A 13,250-nucleotide genomic window follows, 5' to 3' on the forward strand; every position below is an offset into this window, starting at 1 on the left:
CTGAAGCCCTTGGACTTTTGTGAGAAAAGAATAGTTGATCTAAAACATTAAATGGACTTAGTAGTAATGAAAAATTTGATCACGTGCAGATTGCATTTCACAGCAAATAAGGTCAAATTAAATACTGAAATAGATACTAGTGACATTCATGCAACAATGGCATGAAGTACCCTTTGCCACACAACATTTGTACAAAGCATCCTTCATCACGTAACACTGATAGAAAGCACTCTCTGCTTGGATGATCCCAAGAAATCTGCTACTCACCACTAGATGGCAATGGCATCATTTTCACAGTGGTGTGAGCGTTTAATTCATCATGGTTCAGCCAGTTTGCATGGAATATGAATAAATTCTACACACAAAGCTTCCTCCTGAATCAGTCTATGTATTAGTGAAAACCTTTATCGAAATCCCTACACTAGTTTCTGACATTAACCTGAACAATAGACCAAAACCACAGCAAAGGACATAATTTTATGTATGTGTAGATAGAAGGTGGGTGGACAGATAGATAGAATAAGAATAAGAAGATGATACACAGATGATCTGGTGGATAATGTCAAAAGTTCCATGAGACTTTTCACAAACAATGCCGCTGTATACAGAGAAGTCGCAATGCTAGAAAATTGTATTGAAATTCATAAAGGCTTGCAGAAGAGCGATGCTATGTGCAGCGATTGGCAGATGGCCATTGACATAAACAAATGTAATGTATCATTCATAAATAGCCAAAACCAATAACCATTTGTGATTGGAAAAGAAGATGGGGAGAAGCGACAGTGGTACTCAAAGTACCCTCCGCCACACACCATAAGGTGTTTTCGGAGTGTAGTTGTATATGTAGATATAGATATACAGACAACTAGTAAGTGAAGCCGAAGTTGTCATATGCTGGACACAAAGTTCAATAGTAAACAAAAAAATAACATAAACAGGCATCCCCAGGTGGCAAATAGGAGAAGGCTTTACAGATATTCAGGGTAGGTGGGAAATAAAACACCACCCGCAGGCCAACACAGAAATCAAAATCCAAAGGTGGCTGTCATCAGACTGGGTGGCTGAGAAAAACCTCCAGGGCTAACAACCATGGTTGTAAACCAGTGGCTCTAACAATAGTTTCCACACCACCTTTAATATTATTAATCATGAAAGGGTGTGATGTGAAATAAATTAGCCCAGGTGGGAAATCCACCACACCAAAGTGCACAAGCAGTCAGTCAGATTCTGGGGAGTATGCAGCATTACACCGAGATGAGTCGGAGCATTTTGGAACCTCAAGCAAGATTCAGTATAGAAACCAAGTTAAATAGCTACTTTCAATGTAAATTCTCTTCTAAAACCTGGAAACTTTAAACACCTTACTGACATCCTCAAGAAGCACGAAATTCTCATAACTAGATTCTTGGATTAAAACGGTTTCGTTTCTGGAGGCTTCAGAAGGTACAAAGGACAGGTAGGCAAAAAAAAAAATTAAAAACGCGCCATACCCTTGGAACTGCTTCATAACAGACAAAAATATTTTAGACTCGATTATCAACTCTGAATCACAATCTGAAAGACTCTATACATAGTTGCCTTCAAGTCAGCTCACGACTTGTACACCATTTGGAATGCACATGCCCCCATAAATGAAGACAATAGAAAGGACAGAGAAAAGGCGGAACGTTTTTGGAACAACTTGATGTGCAAAAAATACCAGAAAAACATAATGTCCTGCTTCTGGGGGACTTCAATTCCCTAATAGGAAAGGAGAAAAACACAAAAAAATGTTGTAAAGTACCCAGCACATAAGAGAACTAACAAATATGGCATCAGATTGATAGAATTGTGCAAAGCACACAACATGATTGCAAAAACCACAGCCTTTAAAAAGTTACCTCGAAAACAGAAAATGTGGGTCTCACCAAATCCATACCTAGGTGAATTCCAATTTGATCATGTGGCAATCAAACTAATGTTCCACAAAGAAATATAAAATGTCAAAGTCCTCAGAGGAGCCAACCTAGATTCTGATCACTACCTTTATAAAATAAAACTCAAAATCATCCCAAAAAGCTGAATACAGTTCAGAAAAGATAATAAACTCCAAGGATTTTCCCTTCACAACAAAGAAATGCAAAAAACCAAAACTGGGACCAAATAAAAGAAAGCCTGATAAGTAAAGCTGGACAATTAGCTCCCATAGCATAAGACAAAAAACATGGCTGGTGGACAAAACTTGATAAATATAAGAAAATTATTGAGCATGAATACCACAAGAATAAAAAAGCCCAAGAAGACCAGCTCCTCTTTCAGATCAATGAAGACTTCATCAGAAACAACAGAAGGAACTTGTACAATACCTTTTAACAAAAATAACCAAATACAGCTCATCAACCCTACAGTTCCAAGACAAAAACAGAAATATTGCCTACAACAACAGGGATATTTGCAAAATATTGGCAGAATAGTTCAAAAATCTTCTCAACTGTGAAGAACCCATAGAAAAAAACCACCCTTCACTGAAGAACTACAGCCATTCCGAACCTCAAAAACTATAAAGCCTCTAGAAAAAAATAAAAGAAGTTACAGCTCAGCTTTGGAAAAATGTCAACAAAAATGCCATAGACTCTCGCGAAAACATCTTTGAAGAAATCTAGACAAATGAAAGAATCCCAGCTGAATGAAAGATGGCTCTCACCTACCCACTCCATAAAAAAGGGTCCAAAACAGACCACAACAACTACAGATGGATCTCACTCCTAACCATAACATTCAAGATATTCTCTAAAGTCCCACTAAACAGGGTAGAACCTCAATTAGAACATCAACTTGGAGAATAGAAACAAATCCCAAACTTCAAAAACCACATGGCATACCAGAAATCAAGAGCAAAATCATATGTTATCACTTTCATTGTCTTTCAGCAGGCATGTGACATAATCTACAGTAACAGGTTGCTAGTCGTCTACATTGAAGTAGTGATTCATTTTTAGCCATAAGTGGTTAGCCACTTACATTACCAAGTAGTTAGCCATTCATTGTTTCAGATACTTTTTGCTAAGCATGGTTAGCCATATACAAGCTATACACATTTATTTTTATAGTGACAGGTGTTTTACCTTATAGTGAAAAGTTTTGTTTACAGTTAACAAGCCCATTCAGTCATTTAATGTCAGTTGGTCAAATCTTTTGTACTTATTTCATACAGTTAGTATGAATTTCACTAGTTACAATTACTTTACAAATCACATTTATGACTTTGTATACATTCCTGAACGAGTTATTTTACTGTAACTTATGTATATACCTATTCCCATGTTTCTTTTCCTCTATAGTTATTTATGACCCTTCATTTTGCCTACTGACTAGCTATTGTTTCTCTACTTACTTCACTTATTGCTTTTGTCCTCATGGTGCATCTTGCGTGTTATTTGCATGGGTGTGTTTCCTGTGAGCACACTATTGGCCCCTCTGCATCAATTTAGTAATGTGTTCTAAACCTTACCATATAACTGGTATGAATGTTGCTAGCTGCAATTGTTTCATAAATCATACACTCCTGGAAATTGAAATAAGAACACCGTGAATTCATTGTCCCAGGAAGGGGAAACTTTATTGACACATTCCTGGGGTCAGATACATCACATGATCACACTGACAGAACCACAGGCACATAGACACAGGCAACAGAGCATGCACAATGTCGGCACTAGTACAGTGTATATCCACCTTTCGCAGCAATGCAGGCTGCTATTCTCCCATGGAGACGATCGTAGAGATGCTGGATGTAGTCCTGTGGAACGGCTTGCCATGCCATTTCCACCTGGCGCCTCAGTTGGACCAGCGTTCGTGCTGGACGTGCAGACCGCGTGAGACGACGCTTCATCCAGTCCCAAACATGCTCAATGGGGGACAGATCCGGAGATCTTGCTGGCCAGGGTAGTTGACTTACACCTTCTAGAGCATGTTGGGTGGCACGGGATACATGCGGACGTGCATTGTCCTGTTGGAACAGCAAGTTCCCTTGCCGATCTAGGAATGGTAGAACGATGGGTTCGATGACGGTTTGGATGTACCGTGCACTATTCAGTGTCCCCTCGACGATCACCAGTGGTGTACGGCCAGTGTAGGAGATCGCTCCCCACACCATGATGCCGGGTGTTGGCCCTGTGTGCCTCGGTCGTATGCAGTCCTGATTGTGGCGCTCACCTGCACGGCGCCAAACACGCATACGACCATCATTGGCACCAAGGCAGAAGCGACTCTCATCGCTGAAGACGACACGTCTCCATTCGTCCCTCCATTCACGCCTGTCGCAACACCACTGGAGGCAGGCTGCATGATGTTGGGGCGTGAGCGGAAGACGGCCTAACGGTGTGCGGGACCATAGCCCAGCTTCATGGAGACGGTTGCGAATGGTCCTCGCCGATACCCCAGGAGCTACAGTGTCCCTAATTTGCTGGGAAGTGGCGGTGCGGTCCACTACGGCACTGCGTAGGATCCTACGGTCTTGGCGTGCATCCGTGCGTCGCTGCGGTCCGGTCCCAGGTCGACGGGCACGTGCACCTTCCGCCGACCACTGGCGACAACATCGATGTACTGTGGAGACCTCACGCCCCACGTGTTGAGCAATTCGGCGGTACGTCCACCCGGCCTCCCGCATGCCCACTACACGCCCTCGCTCAAAGTCCGTCAACTGCACATACGGTTCACGTCCACGCTGTCGCGGCATGCTACCAGTGTTAAAGACTGCGATGGAGCTCCGTATGCCACGGCAAACTGGCTGACACTGACGGCGGCGGTGCACAAATGCTGCGCAGATAGCGCCATTCGACGGCCAACACCGCGGTTCCTGGTGTGTCCGCTGTGCCGTGCGTGTGATCATTGCTTGTACAGCCCTCTCGCAGTGTCCGGAGCAAGTATGGTGGGTCTGACACACCGGTGCCAATGAGTTCTTTTTTCCATTTCCAGGAGTGTATTTGCGACCTACTACCATAGAACAACAATTGTGCCGTGCTTCCTTTCCTCCACAGTAATTTTCTGACCTTTCATATAAGCTACTGACTGAGAACCATTTCTGCACTTACTCCAGTTACAGCTTCCAGTCCCACAATACGTTTCAAACTTTGTTTTTGCTGGCAGGTGTCTTGCTGGCAAGCTACTGACCTCACAACATCGGTTTCAGTAATTGGTTCCTAAACTTCCCATCCATATCACTACACATTGTTTGTGTTACTTATTTTATCTGTCATTAACATGGAGAAATTCATATATCAGTTAATATGCTGGCTATGCATACTTACACTTTTGTTTGTGTTTTGTGGCACCTATAGTTGCACAAGTTTTTGTTTTATTACTTTATCTTACTTTTACCCCACTCTGAAATCAACTTAAGGAAATGCATGTCATCAGCTCCAGTTCTTGCATTATCTCTGCACTTCTTGTCTGGTGTTTATTTGTACACGTACATATATATGTAGTAAGCGCTCTAGAGCTCTTTCTGCATTATTGTAGACATATTGTTCTTGTATGGAAACGAAAGACAAATGGAAAAACTGGTAGAAGCCGACCTCAGGGAAGATAAGTTTGGATTCCGTAGAAATGTTGGAACATGTGAGGCAATACTGACCCTATGACTTACCTTAGAAGAAAGATTAAGGAAAGGCAAACCTATGTTTATAGCATTTGTAGACTTAGAGAAAGCTTTTCACAATGTTGACTGGAATACTCTCTTTCAAATTCTGAAGGTGGCAGGGGTAAGATACAGGGAGCGAAAGGCTATTTACAATTTGTACAGAAACCAGATGGCAGTTATAAGAGTCGAGGGGCATGAAAGGGAAGCAGCGGTTGGGAAGGGAGTGAGACAGGGTTGTAGCCTCTCCCCGATGTTATTCAATCTATATATTGAGCAAACAGTAAAGGAAACAAAAGAAAAATTCAGAATATGTATTAAAATCCAGGGAGAAGAAATAAAGTCTTTGAGGTTCGCTGATGACGTAATTCTGTCAGAGACAGCAAAGGACTTGGAAGAGCAGTTGAACGGAATGGACAGTGTCTTGAAAGGAGGGTATAAGATGAACATCAACAAAACCAAAATGAGGATAGTGGAATGTAGTTGAATTAAGTCGGGTGATGCTGAGGGAATTAGATTAGGGAATGAGACACTTAAAGGAGTAGATGAGTTTTGCTATTTGGGGAGCAAAATAACTGATGATGGTTGAAGTAGAGAGGATATAAAATGTAGACTGGCAATGGCAAGGAAAGCGTTTCTGAAGAAGAGAAATTTGTTAACATCGAGTATTGATTTAAGTGTCAGAAAGTATTTTCCAAAAGCACTTGTATGGAGTGTAGCCATGTATGGAGGTGAAACATGGACGATAAATAGATTAGACAAGAAGAGAATAGAAGCTTTCGAAATGTAGTGCTACAGAAGAATGTTGAAGATTAGGTGGGTAGATCACGTAACTAATGAGGAGGTACTGAACAGCTGAACAGAATTGGAGAGAAGAGGAATTTGTGGCACATCTTGAGTAGAAGAAAGGATCAGTTGGTAGAACATGTTCTGAGGCATCAAGGGATCATCAATTTAGTATTGGAGGGAAGCACAGAGGGTAAAAATCGTAGAGGGAGACCAAGGCATGAATACACTAAACAGATTCAGTAGGATGTAGACTGCAGTAGTTATTCGGAGATGGAGAAGCTTGCACAGGATAGTAGCATGGAGAGCTGCATCAAATCAGTCTCTGGACTGAATACCACAACATTGTTCTTCCAATTTTATGTGACTATAGTACTATGCTGCTTATTTTTGACACTTGCTAATACTACAATAATTCTAAGGATTCATGACCTCTTTGTCTTTACAAATTAAATGACACAATTTTATAGACTTTACTGGTCTCAGAGAGATATGATTCTATGTATATAGACTAAAGTGACAAGTGAAAATTTGCACTAAGGCTAGGAATAGAACCCATGTTTCCCGCTCACTAGGCAGCTGTGTTAGCCATTAAGTCACCTCCTTTACACCATGGTTACACAACTGCATGGATTACCCAGGCATGCCTACCTCCTCGATCCAAATTCTCACAGCCACCCCGGTCTACTTTAAATTGCTCCACACATCTGAACAGAATTGCTGAGGCTCTCCATATTCTGCAATAGCACCTCAGCATCCTCCATTTACATTTGGTGCTGAGGCAGTATTCCTGAATATGGAGAGCCTCGGCACTTCTGTCCACGTGTGAGGGGGATTTAAAATAGACTGGGGTGGCTGTGAGAATTCTGATTGAGGAGGGAGGCATTAAGTGTTTTTCTTGTTGGTTTAGGGTTTTATGAAGATGCTGGCTCACTCTTTGTAGTTGAAGCTGAGTCAGAACACCTGGGCACCTGAATTAATATCTGATGTATTCACTTTTTTTTTTTTAATCTGGTCGCCGTAAGTGATTCTCTTGAAATAGTGTCCATGCTAATCAGTGCCTCTGAAATCCCATCTGTAGCCGAGGGAAGGCTTGACTTCTTTATGTTCTGCAGCTGTTATTGGAGCAAAAGAAAATAACTTCTACTCGTATCATGAAAAAGCACTTCCATTACTTTCCTTTTACAAACATATATTTCCTTGAATGGGTATACAGATCATTAGCGTGACTTGTGAATTATAGTAGAACACAACTTTTCATACAACATACACCTCGAAGGCTCAACATGAAATCCCAAATTAGATAATATTTTATTCTGTTCCACAGTCACCTTATCTTTTGTTTTCATTCTTGGAGAGTGTGGTTGGTTTTTTGCGGTCAAGCTACCACCAAGCTGTGACCGCAAAACGTAAAAGGCCCTCCCACAGCAGATGAAGTCTTTTACTTGTCACACTTTGCTGTCTTCTCGTATTCAACGCCTCCCATTTAAATTCTGCACATACGAAAAAAAAAACATCTGCACACAGTGTATGTTCTGCAACTTACTCCCTACTTAACACTATTTTGTTAGGATCATCTTTCCTTGTACTTCACGAGTGTGAAATGTGGTGTGCCTTAATGGCATGTAACACTTCATATTCCCCCACTTAAAGGAAAGATGTTGGGATCTCTCCTAATCTCAAAAAAAGAGTTTGATTTCTCATTAACATACAACTGTCGACAACCTACTAACTTAAAAACACTCAATGTGTGTTCCTTCTTTAAAAAGGAATAAAACTTATCTTTTCAATTTTGTTGTTTCATTTCAGATAAATTGTGCTAAACAGTGTTAATCTACTTTGTGCATCTCCATCTTACTTACTTTACATCCTGTGCAATGCAAGAAATAGTCCTGTAATGATCAGCCTTTCTATATAGATATATCACTTTAATATATTTCAATAAACTACTTCAACTTACTTATGGTTTTTGTAGTCATTTATTTAACAAGGCATTGCCTTTAAGCCATTATACTCAAGAGTTTCTTGTCTACTTCTTGTATATATATGGAACTAGTTATCTTTTACTCTGTCTCACATTATTATTATTATCTGAGGAGTTGCTTGATGGGCATATGCCTATTATTCAGTCTCTAGAATCAAATCTCAGTACAGGCTGTAGTCAACCATTTTTGTCTCTACTATCAGATAAGTCTATTTGATTATAGAACTAGTTTGGATCCCATCCGCTAACGTACTTCACCATGGCTCTGGATGGAGAAGTTGTTTGGCACAGGGTCACAGCTAATTTAATGAAATCAGAGTTTAGAAAAGAAAAGGTCAGATTCCTGGCTCATATTATCTCGTCACAGGATATACACTACCCGATCCAGGAAAACTTGCGATCACACATTTTCCTCTGCCATAGAATAAAAAACAACTCAAGGCATATTTGGGTTTGCTTTCATTTTTTAGGAAATTCTGACTCTTTTGAGGAAAAACAGTCCATGGCTACAAACTGATCAATGTCAAGAAGCAGACTTAACCAAAATAAAGGAAGCCTTACTATGTTCTGACATGTCACAGGATTTTGCTTGGGTAGAAATGCATCTTCACTGGGACTAGAAGCACACTTATTTCAGATCACTGAAGATGAAGGGGAACCGACAGCTAAGATAATCAGTTTTACTAGTTGAACACTTTCTGAATCTGAGCGGTCATATTCCATGACAGAGCTTGAGCCTCTTGGGGTTATATTGCCATTTAAGAAATTAGAGTACTTCTTATGGGGCAAGCACACCAAAGTCTACTGTGACTATAAAGCACCTTCTTTTCTGTTGGCATGCAAATTATTACATCAATGGTTAGCCAGGTGGTGCATGTACTTGCAAGAGTTCAGTTTTGAAACCGTAAACATCAAAGGTAAACAGAACATAATCGCAGACACCTTGTCAAGGTTACCTCAAGGGCTCCATGAATTCTTAGAATTCACAGAACAGAATTCTGAAATTAGGGTTCTGCTTATGCAGGACAGGACACAACAGCTATACTATGTAAAGTTGTGTAAGAGTTTGGAGCAACTGCAAGAGGAAGACCTGTTATGGAGAAAGGTAAACAGCCTGAAAATAATGATGAGAATTTGAAGCAGTTCTATGTGTGTTACCAGAAAGTTGCGTAGATGATTTCATTTTGTATACTCACATTGTATGGGGTCACCATGGAGTTTCAAATGCACCAACAAGATAAATACGTATTGCTATCTTCCCAGCTTACGGAGAAGAGATCACCAAGTAATTCGGGAGTGCATTACTGGCCAAAAGACGAAGCACTCAAACTAGTCCAAGTTGACTGAACTACATCCTATAATGCCCACAAAACATTTAGAATTAATGTCCTTCAATGCTGCTGAACAGTCTCCACAAGGGAAGGGAGGTGTCGAATATGTTGTCTTGTATTATGTTTTCACAAAATATGTTAAATTGTATGCACTGCATTCTGTGACCCAGGTTCTATTAGTAGGAGGATTACAGAAGATTATCTCCTGAGAGTAGGGAGGCTGCAGAGATTGTTAACAGACAATGCATTGTATTTTGTAGGCAATAAGTGAAAGGAATTTACTACCACAAACAAGATAAAACATATATTAGTATCCAGATTTCACCCTGATGCAATCCTAATAGAAAGGATATTCAAAGAATTTAACAGGTTTATACACAGCCATACACCCCAGAAGTACAAAGCACACAAAATGGGATGAGTTTGTCGCACCATTTCAACAAGCCATTAACAACTTACCACACTCTTCAACCAGTTTCACTCTTCCTGAATTGATGTTTAGAAGGAGAGAAGTCAATTAGTGGGAAAAACCACTGCCCAAGACACCCATGAGAGATCATCACATAAAAAAAAGTATGCCAGGCTTTGCTTAATCTGGAGGAAAAGGCTGAACAGATGAAAAAGTCATACTAGAAAAGATTAGGGTGTACTGTACAATTTCAGGTAGGACAAAGGTATTTGTAAAGGCAAATGTCTGCTTGTGTCTGTGTATATGCGGATGGATATGTGTGTGTGCGCGAGTGTATACCTGTCCTTTTTTCCCCCTAAGGTAAGTCTTTCCGCTCCCGGGATTGGAATGACTCCTTACCCTCTCCCTTAAAACCCAAATCCTTTCGTCTTTCCCTCTCCTTCCCTCTTTCGTGACGAGGCAACCGTTGGTGTGTGTCTGTGCATATACACAGACAATGTCTGCTTGTGTCTGTGTATATGCGGATGGATATGTGTGTGTGTGTGTGTGTGTGTGTGAGTGTATACCTGTCCTTTTTTCCCCCTAAGGTAAGTCTTTCCGCTCCCGGGATTGGAATGACTCCTTACCCTCTCCCTTAAAACCCAAATCCTTTTGTCTTTCCCTCTCCTTCCCTCTTTCCTGACGAGGCAACCGTTGGTTGCGAAAGCCAGAATTTTGTGTGTATGTTTGTGTGTCTATCGACCTGCCAGCGCTTTTGTTTGGTAAGTCTCATCATCTTTCTTTTTAGAAATATTTTTCCCACGTGGAATGTTTCCCTCTATTATATATATATTCCTGAAGAGGGGCAGCAGCCTTTTCAGTAGTTGCAGGGGCAACAGTTTGGATGACTGACTGATCTGGCCCTGTAACACTAACCAAAACGGCCTTGCTGTTGTGGTACTGCGAACGGCTGAAAGCAATGGGAAACTACAGCTGTAATTTTTGACGAGGGCATGCAGCTTTACTGTATGATTAAATGATGATGGCGTCCTCTTGGGTAAAATATTCCTGAGGTAAAATAGTCAACCATTCGGATCTCCAGGCGGGGACTACTCAAGAGTACGTCGTCATCAGGAGAAAGAAAACTGGCGTTCTACGGATTGGAGTGTGGAATGTCAGATCCCTTAATCGGGCAGGTAGGTTAGAAAATTTAAAAAAGGGAAATGGATAGGTTAAAGTTAGATTTATTGGGAATTAGTGAAGTTCGGTGTCAGGAGGTACAAGACTTTTGGTCAGGTGAATACAGGGTTATAAATACAAAATCAAATAGGGGTAATGGAGGAGTAGGTTTAATAACGAATAAAAAAAATACGAGTGTAGGTAAGCTACTACAAACAGCATACTGAACGTATTATAGTGGCCAAGATAGACACAAAGCCCATGCCTACTACAGTAGTACAAGTTAATATGCCAACAAGATGACGAAGAAATTGACGAAATGTATGATGAGATGAAAGAACTTATTCAGGTAGTGAAGGGAGACGAAAATTTAATAGTCATGGGTGAATGGGATTCGACAGTAGGAAAAGGGATAGAAGGAAACTAGATGACGAAGAAATTGACGAAATGTATGATGAGATGAAAGAACTTATTCAGGTAGTGAAGGGAGACGAAAATTTAATAGTCATGGGTGACTTGGATTCGACAGTAGGAAAAGGGAGAGAAGGAAACGTTGTAGGTGAATATGGATTGGGGCTAAGAAATGAAAGAGGAAGCCACCTGGTAGAATTTTGCACAGAGCATAACTTAACCATAGCTAACACTTGGTTCAAGAATCATGAAAGAAGGTTGTATACATGGAAGAGCCCTAGAGATACTAAAAGGTTTCAGATAGATTATATAATGATAAGACAGAGATTGAGGAACCAGATTTTAAATTGTAAGACATTTCCAGGGGCAGATGTGGACTCTGACCACAATCTATTGGTTATGAACTGTAGATTGAAACTAAGAAACTGCAAAAAGGTGGGAATTTAAGGAGATGGGACCTGGACAAACTGAAAGAACCAGAGGTTGTACAGAGTTTCAGGGACAGCATAAGGGAACAATTGAGAGGAATGGGGGAAAGAAATACAGTAGAAGAAGAATGGGTAGCTTTGAGGCAGCAGAGGATCAAGTAGGTAAAAAGACGAGGGCTAGTAGAAATCCTTGGGTAACAGAAGAGATACTGAATTTAATTGATGAAAGGAGAAAATACAAAAATGCAGTAAGTGAAGCAGGCAAAAAGGAATACAAACATCTCAAAAAGGAGATCGACAGGAAGTGCAAAATGGCTAAGCAGGGATGGCTAGAGGACAAATGTAAGGATGTAGAGGCTTATCTCACGAGGGGTAAGATAGATACTGCCTACAGGAAAATTAAAGAGACCTTTGGAGAAAAGAGAACCACTTGCATGAATATCAAGAGCTCAGATGGTAACCCAGTTCTAAGCAAAGAAGGGAAAGCAGAAAGGTGGAAGGAGTATATAGAGGGTCTATACAGGGGTGACGTTCTTGAGGACAATATTATGGAAAGGGAAGAGGAGGTAGATGAAGATGAAATGGGAGATACGATACTGCGTGAAGAGTTTGACAGAGCACTGAAAGACCTGAGTCGAAACAAGGCCCCGGGAGTAGACAACATTCCATTAGAACTACTGACAGCCTTGGGAGAGCCAGTCTTGACAAAACTACCATCTGGTGAGCAAGATGTATGAGACAGGCGAAATTCCCTCAGACTTCAAGAAGAATATAATAATTCCAATCCCAAAGAAAGCAGGTGTTGACAGATGTGAAAATTACAGAACTATCAGTTTAATAAGTCACAGCTGCAAAATACTAATGCGAATTCTTTACAGACAAATGGAAAAACTGGTAGAAGTCGACCTTGGGGAAGATCAGTTTGGATTCCGTAGAAATGTTGGAACACGTGAGGCAATACTGACCCTACGACTTATCTTAGAAGAAAGATTAAGGAAAGGCAAACCTACGTTTCTAGCATTTGTAGACTTAGAGAAAGCTTTTGACAATGTTGACTGGAATACTCTCTTTCAAATTCTTAAGGTGGCAGGGGTAAAATACAGGGAGCGAAAGGCTATTTACAATT

Source organism: Schistocerca cancellata, chromosome 2, assembly GCF_023864275.1.
Source record: "Schistocerca cancellata isolate TAMUIC-IGC-003103 chromosome 2, iqSchCanc2.1, whole genome shotgun sequence".
In the NCBI taxonomy this organism is placed as follows: Eukaryota; Metazoa; Arthropoda; class Insecta; order Orthoptera; family Acrididae; genus Schistocerca; species Schistocerca cancellata.